Source organism: Pleurodeles waltl, chromosome 9 (assembly GCF_031143425.1).
Source record: "Pleurodeles waltl isolate 20211129_DDA chromosome 9, aPleWal1.hap1.20221129, whole genome shotgun sequence".
In the NCBI taxonomy this organism is placed as follows: Eukaryota; Metazoa; Chordata; class Amphibia; order Caudata; family Salamandridae; genus Pleurodeles; species Pleurodeles waltl.
The window spans coordinates 33,258,395-33,269,755 of record NC_090448.1 but is presented as its reverse complement, the minus strand read 5'-3'; the positions used below and the strand labels follow the sequence as shown (position 1 = coordinate 33,269,755).

Below are 11,361 nucleotides of genomic sequence, written 5' to 3'. Positions count from 1 at the left end.
TAACGCTGATCCAGCCGCCTTCTCAACTGCTTTCCTGGTGGTGCATGCTGTGGGGGTAGTCTGCCTCCTCTCTGCACTAGAAGCTCCGAAGAAATCTCCCGTGGGTCGACGGAATCTTCCCCCTGCTACCGCAGGCACCAAAGAACTGCATCACCGGTCCCCTGGGTCTCCTCTCAGCACGACGAGCGAGGTCCCTTGAATCCAGCAACTCTGTCCAAGTGACTCCCACAGTCCAGTGACTCTTCAGTCCAAGTTTGGTGGAGGTAAGTCCTTGTCTCTACACGCCAGACTGCATTGCTGTGAACCGCGACTTTTGCAGCTACTCCGGCCTCTGTGCACTTCCGGCGGCAATCCTTTGTGCACAGTCCAGCCTGGGTCCACGGCACTCTAACCTGCATTGCACGACCTCCTAAGTTGTTCTCCGGCGACGTGGGACTCCTTTGTGCGACTTCGGGTGAGCACCGTTTCACGCATCCTCGTAGTGCCTGTTTCTGGCACTTCTGCGGGTGCTGCCTGCTGCTGAGAGGGCTCCTTGTCTTGCTCGACACCCCCTCTGTCCCCTGACGCAATTGGCGACATCCTGGTCCCTCCTGGGCCACAGCAGCATCCAAAACCACTAACCGCACGATTTGCAGCTAGCAAGGCTTGTTGGCGGTCTTTCAGCGGGAAAACACTTCTGCACGACTCTCCACGGCGTGAGGGATCCGTCCTCCAAAGGGGAAGTCTCTAGCCCTTGTCGTTCCTGCTTCTTTGCACCCACAGCTGGCATTTCCTGGGCATCTGCCCATCTCCGACTTGCTTGTGACTTTTGGACTTGGTCCCCTTGTTCCACAGGTACCCTCGACTGGAAATCCATCGTTGTTGCATTGCTGGTTTGTGTCTTTCCTGCAGAATTCCCCTATCACGACTTCTATGTCCTTTGGGGAACTTTAGTGCACTTTGCACTCACTTTTCAGGGTCTTGGGGTGGGCTATTTTTCTAACCCTTACTATTTTCTAATAGTCCCAGCGACCCTCTACAAGGTCACATAGGTTTGGGGTCCATTCGTGGTTTGCATTCCACTTTTGGAGTATATGGTTTGTGTTGCCCCTATCCCTATGTGTCCCCATTGCATCCTATTGTAACTATACATTGTTTGCACTGTTTTCTAATACTATTACTGCATATTTTGGTATTGTGTACATATATCTTGTGTATATTTGCTATCCTCATACTGAGGGTACTCACTCAGATACTTTTGGCATATTGTCATAAAAATAAAGTACCTTTATTTTTAGTATATCTGTGTATTGTGTTTCCTTATGATATTGTGCATATGACACTAGTGGTACTGTAGGAGCTTCACTCGTCTCCTAGTTCAGCCTAAGCTGCTCTGCTAAGCTACCATTATCTATCAGCCTATGCTGCTAGACACCCTATACACTAATAAGGGATAACTGGGCCTGGTGCAAGGTGTAAGTACCCCTAGGTACTCACTACAAGCCAGTCCAGCCTCCTACACTTTGGGGTGCCACATGTCTTACAATTGGCTTGACAGGTGACATAGGAGCAACAAAACTCCTTTGTGTCTTCAGACATGTGGAGCCAGTGAAAGTGAGGAACAAACCTGTCCCAAGTTTTGCTTTGCCCCAAGTGACCTTCCAGGGGAATATTATGTGCCAAGGTCAACAAGAACTCCCTAAACATCAGAGGGATCACCAACCTCCTGGTTGCACCAGTTTTGGGATCCCTAGACTCTGAATATAGTAGACTCTTTTCCCAGTACACCTTGTGGGTGCCACTGATATCCCCTGCCTCGTGAGCTGCAGCTTGCTGCCCCAAGCTCTCCAGTGTGGGACAGGCTCCTCCCTGGTGGGCCCCCTGCACCCAAGAGCTCAGCTGTGTCAGCTTGCTGCTCCTCTGGTGTCGGTTCCACCCAAGGAGTGGATTCCTCTCCCTCAGGAAGTGAATCCTCACTGGAGGCTGGAGCAGGGGGTAACTTTGTACCCTTCCTGCCCTTGGGTTTAGGAATCTCTTGGGCCATTGTTCCGGGCTCAAAGGTTGCTTGCTCTTTTTGTTTCTTTGCCTGTGCTCTTTTGAGGGCAAAGGTATGCCCTGGGATGCCCAGCATTCCTGCATGGGCCTCTAGCTCCACCTCAGCCCCAGCTGAAGTCTCCAAATCATTCCCTAGTAGACACTCTACCGGTAGGTCTGTGGATACCACAACTTTTTTAGGGTCAGTAACACCCCCACCCCCCAGCTGAAATCAACTGCCATAGGGTGGCACAAACTGTTATTATGAGCATCAGTCACTTGGTATGTGTAACCAAGTAGGTGTTGCTCAGGAGACACCAGTTTTTCGGTAATCGCAGTGACATTGGCACATGTGTCCCTGTAGGCCTCAGCCTCAACTCCATTTATCAGGGGATGCTGCCTGTACTTACCCATGTTAAGGGGACAAGCAGCAAGGGTGGCAAAATAAATGCCTCCATCAGAGACCAGGACAGCATCAGTGGTCTCTCTAACCAGCCCAAACTCCACTACAGTCCCTAAGGTGAGCCCAGATAAACTCTTGGACTGAGTACTGTTAGTAGCCCCACCACTACTGCTATTGCTAGGGGCACCCGGGGTAGAAGTGGGGTTGGTGATGGTGGAAGGCTTGGTGCCTTTCTTAGGACAGGAGCTGTCCCCTGCCCTATGGCCTTTGTTTTTACAACCATAGCACCAAGGCTCTTTGTAATTGGAAGAAGTGGAGTATGAGAAGGATTTATTCCCACCCCTAGAGGAGTTTTGTGGGTCTGATGAAGACTCTTGGTTTTTATCTTTGTCCCCACCCTTTTCCTGACACTTACCTGCTTCCTTCTTTTTGTGGTCACCCCCTGTGTGAGCCTTCCTATTCACTCTGGTTCAAACCCATTTGTCTGCCTTCTTTCCCAGTTCTTGGGGAGAGGTCAGATCAGAGTCCACCATATATTGATGCAGCTGATCAGATACACAGTTATTCAAAATGTGCTCTCTTAGAATTAAGTTTTACAAGTCTGGTAGTCACTTACTGTGGTCTCATGCAACCAGCCTTCCAGAGCCTTCACAGAGCAGTTCACCAAATCTACTCAATCTTGGGAGGACTCTCTTCGAACTTGGTCCTATACTGTCCAGCGCCCTATCCACTGGAGTAAATTGGTCAGTAATATTGGGGGTGGGTGAGCTTCAGATTTTCCAACAAATACGACAAGCAAGGCATATTAAAGGGGCAGTGGAAAGAGAGAGGAATGTGGACTGGAAGGGGTAGTAAGTGAGAGAAAACTCAATGTTTTGTAAAATAACCAACATTTTTGAAGACTTTCAAAGCAGAGAAGGAGCGAGTGTGAGTGTGTTTTTGTCTGTATTTATGTGAAAATTCTTGGTAAAATCCGACAGACACTTCAACGTACCTGACTGAAAGCACCTGCACTCAACTATTTGTGAGAAAGTAAATTTATTAGGGGGTGTAACATTCCAAACACTCCCCCTGAAGCTACGCCCCAGCGCTCTATCGGGCTTTGGAGGTGTGTACGTATTATTAGTGCAGTGGGGCTAGGGCTCCCGGTGTGAAAGACCCACTGCACTTTAAAACAGAGCCAGTGGGGAGAAGTGGGGCTCTGGTATGGAATTATTTTGTTTGTGTTAGGGCCAATGGCACCCCTCTTTCTCCCTGGCACTTTGGTTTTAGTACACACGTCATCTTTTTATTTCACTCACTCTCTGCCTGTCTCGCTCACCCTGTCACACACTCTCTCGCTCTTGTGAAGTCTCTCATCCTGGCACTCTCTCGTACTGTCACACAATCTTTTACTTTCACACTTTCTCTCTCCTGCCTGCGCGCTACTTTCCCTTGCTCTCATTCACTCTGTCACTCCATCACCTTCTCTGCTTTCTCATCGTTCTTCCTACTTCAGCAGCAGTTGGATCAAAAGTGAAAACTGTCTGGAGATGTTGCACATCAGAGACCCACTTCACAACTATGTGGAAAAGTGTGAAATGATCAACATTTATCTCTTTACCATGTTCATGAAGATGTATATTTATTATTCCTGCGACTTACAACAGGGAGTCAAATGAACACTCATAATATACGAGTGCTCAATTTCCAGAAAAATAATTGCACAGGGTGAAAATGTCACCCCAGAGCCAGTATTAAACACTAAGTTGCTTTTAGGATATATTTCAAGTTTAAACTCCAGAACAACACTGCACTGTTTGATTAACGTGGACATTGTTTAACAAGCTCATAAATAATTGTTATAATGTAAAAACTAGATTATTAGACCCTTTGTATGCACTTTGTGTTTGGTGGTGGTTTAAAACATGTGTTTAAAAAATGTTTCATGGGAAAAAAAGTATAATAATTCCATTACTGCGAGACTCAAATCTTACTTTGAAATATAAAATTACAAAAATTGAGATAAAGTGCATAAATGTTGAAAAAAACCATCTAGGGCCACTACTATTTCCGAGCACCAGTGAGCAATGGCAAGATCAATGGAAGGTTCAAAATAGTAGCATTCAGGGATATCTCAGGTAACTTGGACCCAAAATAAACTTCTTAAGGTAAGCATGATTATTCTCAATGTGAAACTCCATTAAAGATAAATACCTAGAATAAAGCATCATTGTGTTCATTGTTATGGTGCTTACATCTGAGTAGACCTGTGTTTGACACTAGCTGCAGCGTTTGTTTCGGAGGCATTGGAGTTAAGTTCTGAAACCTTAAAATCAGACCTTTTACGTGAGAGAATGGTTGCAACTATAATTTATGAGAAGGCCCTGAGCAATTTCCCACTTTGTCCATGCCTCAAAACGCCTCTACACATACAGCAGTGCCCGCTTTGGGTTCAGAGCAACAACCTGCACATGGTGGGGGAAGGACTCTTACATTTAGTTGCAGCTGGGTCTAACACAAGTGCCTCACTTAAAGGTCCATCAACATTTCTTTTCAAGCTTCCCCTTTTTAGGTCTGCTCCATCACTTGCAACTATTGTGTACTCTGGAACACCGCCTGCCCCATGTGTTTCACATAGTTGTTAAAATGTATGTGCCATTTCCCAGTAGCTCCAAGCGTGAATGCAGTTCAGCATTTGGAGCCATTCAGTATGCTCATAAACACACTGATAAAACATAGTCCCATTAAAGATAGACCACTGCACTCTCTGTGCACGCGATCTTTCAGTTTCTTATGAAAAATATGTTCAACTTTTGCTTTACCAGCCTTTTGCCATGTCTTTGCCAAATTGCAGCTTCAGGGTCCAGAGAAACTGAGGCACAATTATGATCCCTTTTGCACAACAGTTACAATGATCCAGACACTTACATTTGCGTTTCAGCAAGATTTTGAATATTGATATTCTACCTGGTAACAGTAGTGGTTTTGTAGTTTTTCTGTTGTCAACATCAATGTTTTTCCCATCTGAACTCCCCGCTCTCCGGCATAAGGTCCTACAGGTATAAACAATAAGTAACACTCCCTCCACATCAGCAGGGTACCTCAGAATATAAAACTTAAAAATAAAAAAAAGTTTATATTAACCGATCTACAAGCACTGAACACAATGATTAAAGTGAAGTTATGTTTATTTTCTCAGAATGTAATTTTTGTATTAAAAAAAGAAATTCCCCTTAAAAAAAACTTTTTAAGGGATGTTTTTATTAAGATACAGAAGCTAACAAGTGTTGTGATCCAATAGGTCTCACTTATTCCAGAGCTACTGGTTTTGTCAATGTGTTTTAGCCATGCCTTACAGCTTGGCTGAAAGTGAATAAAATAAAAAGCGTTGTGATGCAGTCGGCATTGACTGTTTCATATCGCTTTTTTTTTTTCTTTACTTTAAGCCACGCTACACAGCAGCAAAACTGCTGTACGTGGCTAAACAAAACACTGACAAAGCCAATAGCTATTTATCTGATTTGCCAATAAGTCTTCATTACTACAGAAAGGCACCTTTATAGCGAATTTAGATTAACAAATGATTTAGGAAAGAGCGTTAAGGTTCTCTCATGCCTTGCAGTTTGCTTGCACATCTTTGATGCTGACATACCTCAGTGTACAGTAATTGTAATTATACAGTGTCAAAGTGCTTTTTGGCGAGTAGCGTGCTACTCCAGGACCTAAAAGGATTAGTGGTGTATTAGTATAGGGAGGTATGAGTTACTGTGAGCGGAGGACATGTGACTCTGTTAGTTGGATTGAATAGAAGAATGGAGGGATAGAGGAGGAAAGAATTCAGAAGTGTTAATTGGGAGATCATAGTACTAAGATGGGGTATAAAGACTATCCCACAAGCACGCACACAACGTACATGTGAAAGCACTGTTTTATAGTTACCTCAGCTGTCTAAATAGTCCAGCTAACTGTACTCGATTTCTTATTACACTAACAGAGAATAAGGACACATTATTCATTACTAGTGTAATAAAAACGTTGACAGAAAAAAGGTTGGCGCTAGAACTGACGCCCATAAGGACGAGCTGCCCCGTGTCCCTGGCACTGGTTTTGCCACCTCTGAGGCCGGCGGTCGCAGGTGCGAACCCTGGCGACCCCTACATGACGCCCAAGACCCCTTGCCCTATGACAGGCAGCCGCCAGGCCTAAGCCACAATAACATGGGCAACAATGCCAAGAGGGTTTCCCCATCCGCCCAACCGTAATCCGAGCACCCGGGGCGGCCCGGCTCCATGCCTCGCCCAGGACCACGGGCCGAGCCAGGCTGTCACTGCCCGGGCGAGAGACTGGCACCTCCGTTGCTTGGATACATGCAAGTGCACCCCTACGGCCAATCAGAACTTAGGACTTGTGTGTAGTAGAATATGATTGGCTGAGAAACGAGCGATCTCCAATCCTGGTTCACGTTTACATTCTTAGCCCCGCCCATTCCAATACGACTCCCAGCACACGTGCAGCTGTGGTTTAGGATCAATGTAACCCGGAAGTGCTGAGATGTGGCACCAATGACTTCCGTTGAGAGAGCGACGACGGACAACGGGTGTCCTATGACCTCATGGATGGTGGATGGTAGTACCGGGCAGGTGGGTAGCTCACTCTTCGCCCTAATGCCAGCAGTCCCCGAGTCACTGTCCTGGCGCTCGCGGGAGTTCTGTGATCAGCGCCCGCATGGGGAGGCCCAGTCTTTCAATAAGCCTTGCCTGCACAGTCAAACCCAGAGCCTAGGTCCGAGTTGTAGTTTGTATTGCGCTTCAGCGCCTCGCCGAGGGTAGTAAGCGCTATATATAAATACAATTTCAGTTGTGGAACACGAGCAAAAACATATTTCACTGCACACAATAGAATGGGATAGGAGATAGACTGCAATGCTATAAATGTAAATAAAACAGTACAGGTACTTTCTGTTTAGACTACCTATTTGCTTCTGGGAAGTGCTGCTACTCCTCCATTAAATGTGCTGCAGCAGTGCTGAGAAGTGCTGGTACTCTCCCATTAAGCGTACTGCAGCAGTGCTGAGAAGTGCAGGTACTCTCCCATTAAATGTATTGCAGCAGTGATGTGAAGTGCAAGTACTCTCCCATTAAATGTAATGCAGCAGTGATGTGAAGTGCAGGTACTCTCCCATTAAATATATTGCAGCAGTGATGTGAAGTGAAGGTACTCTCCCATCAAATGTATTGCAGCAGTGCTGAGAAGTGCAGGTAATTTACCATTAAATGTATTGCAGCAGTGCTGAGAAGTGCAGGTATTCTTTGTAAGGAAATGCCTCCTTGGCATGGTTGCCCCCTGACTTTTTGCCTTTGCTGATGCTATGTTTACAATTGAAAGTGTGCTGAGGCCTGCTAACCAGGCCCCAGCACCAGTGTTCTTTCCCTAACCTGTACTTTTGTATCCACAATTGGCAGACCCTGGCATCCAGATAAGTCCCTTGTAACTGGTACTTCTAGTACCAAGGGCCCTGATGCCAAGGAAGGTCTCTAAGGGCTGCAGCATGTCTTATGCCACCCTGGAGACCTCTCACTCAGCACAGACACACTGCTTGCCAGCTTGTATGTGCTAGTGAGAACAAAACGAGTAAGTCGACATGGCACTCCCCTCAGGGTGCCATGCCAGCCTCTCACTGCCTATGCAGTATAGGTAAGACACCCCTCTAGCAGGCCTTACAGCCCTAAGGCAGGGTGCACTATACCATAGGTGAGGGTACCAGTGCATGAGCATGGTACCCCTACAGTGTCTAAACAAAACCTTAGACATTGTAAGTGCAGGGTAGCCATAAGAGTATATGGTCTGGGAGTCTGTCAAACACGAACTCCACAGCACCATAATGGCTACACTGAAAACTGGGAAGTTTGGTATCAAACTTCTCAGCACAATAAATGCACACTGATGCCAGTGTACATTTTATTGTAAAATACACCACAGAGGGCACCTTAGAGGTGCCCCCTGAAACTTAACCGACTGTCTGTGTAGGCTGACTAGTTCCAGCAGCCTGCCACACCAGAGACATGTTGCTGGCCCCATGGGGAGAGTGCCTTTGTCACTCTGAGGCCAGTAACAAAGCCTGCACTGGGTGGAGATGCTAACACCTCCCCCAGGCAGGAGCTGTAACACCTGGCGGTGAGCCTCAAAGGCTCACCCCTTTGTCACAGCCCAGCAGGGCACTCCAGCTTAGTGGAGTTGCCCGCCCCCTCCGGCCACGGCCCCCACTTTTGGCGGCAAGGCTGGAGGGAACAAAGAAAGCAACAAGGAGGAGTCACTGGCCAGTCAGGACAGCCCCTAAGGTGTCCTGAGCTGAAGTGACTCTAACTTTTAGAAATCCTCCATCTTGCAGATGGAGGATTCCCCCAATAGGGTTAGGATTGTGACCCCCTCCCCTTGGGAGGAGGCACAAAGAGGGTGTACCCACCCTCAGGGCTAGTAGCCATTGGCTACTAACCCCCCAGACCTAAACACGCCCTTAAATTTAGTATTTAAGGGCTACCCTGAACCCTAGAAAATTAGATTCCTGCAACTACAAGAAGAAGGACTGCCTAGCTGAAAACCCCTGCAGAGGAAGACCAGAAGACGACAACTGCCTTGGCTCCAGAAACTCACCGGCCTGTCTCCTGCCTTCCAAAGATCCTGCTCCAGCGACGCCTTCCAAAGGGACCAGCGACCTCGACATCCTCTGAGGACTGCCCCTGCTTCGAAAAGACAAGAAACTCCCGAGGACAGCGGACCTGCTCCAAGAAAGGCTGCAACTTTGTTTCCAGCAGCCTTGAAAGAACCCTGCAAGCTCCCCGCAAGAAGCGTGAGACTTGCAACACTGCACCCGGCGACCCCGACTCGGCTGGTGGAGATCCAACACCTCAGGAGGGACCCCAGGACTACTCTGATACTGTGAGTACCAAAACCTGTCCCCCCTGAGCCCCCACAGCGCCGCCTGCAGAGGGAATCCCGAGGCTTCCCCTGACCGCGACTCTTTGAATCCTAAGTCCCGACGCCTGGGAGAGACCCTGCACCCGCAGCCCCCAGGACCTGAAGGACCGGACTTTCACTGGAGAAGTGACCCCCAGGAGTCCCTCTCCCTTGCCCAAGTGGAGGTTTCCCCGAGGAATCCCCCCCCTTGCCTGCCTGCAGCGCTGAAGAGATCCCGAGATCTCTCATAGACTAACATTGCGAACCCGACGCTTGTTTCTACACTGCACCCGGCCGCCCCCGCGCTGCTGAGGGTGAAATTTCTGTGTGGGCTTGTGTCCCCCCCGGTGCCCTACAAAACCCCCCTGGTCTGCCCTCCGAAGACGCGGGTACTTACCTGCAAGCAGACCGGAACCGGGGCACCCCCTTCTCTCCATTCTAGCCTATGTGTTTTGGGCACCACTTTGAACCCTGCACCTGACCGGCCCTGAGCTGCTGGTGTGGTGACTTTGGGGTTGCTCTGAACCCCCAACGGTGGGCTACTTTGGACCAAGAACTAAGCCCTGTAAGTGTCCTACTTACCTGGTTAACCTAACAAATACTTACCTCCCCTAGGAACTGTGAAAATTGCACTGTGTCCACTTTTAAAACAGCTATTTGTCAATAACTTGAAAAGTATACATGCAATTTTTATGATTTAAAGTTCCTAAAGTACTTACCTGCAATACCTTTCGAATGAGATATTACATGTAGAATTTGAACCTGTGGTTCTTAAAATAAACTAAGAAAATATATTTTTCTATACAAAACCTATTGGCTGGATTTGTCTCTGAGTGTGTGTACCTCATTTATTGTCTATGTGTATGTACAACAAATGCTTAACACTACTCCTTGGATAAGCCTACTGCTCGACCACACTACCACAAAATAGAGCATTAGTATTATCTATTTTTACCACTATTTTACCTCTAAGGGGAACCCTTGGACTCTGTGCATGCTATTCCTTACTTTGAAATAGCACATACAGAGCCAACTTCCTACATTCTTCCATTAAATGTATTGCAGCAGTGCTGTGAAGTGCCAGTACTCTCCCATTAAATGTATTGCAGCAGCGATGTGAAGTGCAGGTACTCTCCCATTAAATCTATTGCAGCAGTGCTGAGAAGTGCAGGTATTCTTCCATTAAATGTATTGCAGCAGTGCTGTGAAGTGCCAGTACTCTCCCATTAAATGTATTGCAGCAGCGATGTGAAGTGCAGGTACTCTCCCATTAAATCTATTGCAGCAGTGCTGAGAAGTGCAGGTAATTTACCATTAAATGTATTACAGCAGTGCTTAGACGTGCCGGTACTCTTCCATTAAATGTATTGCAGCAGTGCTGAGAAGTGCAGGTAATTTACCTTTAAATGTATTGCAGCAGTGCTGAGAAGTGCCTGTACTCTCCTATTAAATGTACTGCAGTGTTGTTGAGAAGTGCTGGTACTCTCCCATTAAATGCATTGCAGCAGTGCTGAGAAGTGCTGGTACTCTCCCATTAACTGTATTGCAGCAGTGCTGAGAAGTGCCGGCACGCTCCTATTACATGTACTACAGCATTGCTGAGAAGTGCCAGTACTCTCCCATTAAATGTAATGCAGCAGTGATGTGAAGTGCAGGTACTCTCCCATTAAATGAATTGCAGCACTGCTTAGAAGTGCTGGTACTCTCCCATTAAATGTACTGCAGCGTTGCTGAAAAGTGCTGGTACTCTCCCATTAAATGTATTGCAGCAGTGATGTGAAGTGCAGGTACTCTACCATTAAATGTATTGCAGCAGTGCTGGTACTCTTTGCTTAAATGTATTGCAGCAGCGCTTAGAGGTACTGGTACTCTCTCCTTAAATGTATTGCAGCAGTGCCAGTATTCTCCCATAAAATGTACTGCAGCAGCTCTGAGAAGTGCTGGTACTCTCCGATTAAATGTACTGCAGCAGTGTTGAGAAGTGCCGTTACTCTCCCATTAAATGTATT

The 11,361-nt window shown here is 47.1% G+C and overlaps 1 protein-coding gene across 1 annotated transcript in view; it reads left to right on the top strand.

The window, feature by feature from the left end:
• The first annotated feature begins 6,934 nt into the window (after positions 1-6,934).
• Positions 6,935-11,361, top strand: part of WDR6 (WD repeat domain 6) — a 71,302-nt gene continuing 66,875 nt past the window's right edge. The window contains exon 1 of the mRNA XM_069206204.1: positions 6,935-7,038. The gene's annotated coding sequence lies outside the window, so the exon portion shown is untranslated. The remainder of the gene's footprint in view (positions 7,039-11,361) is intronic.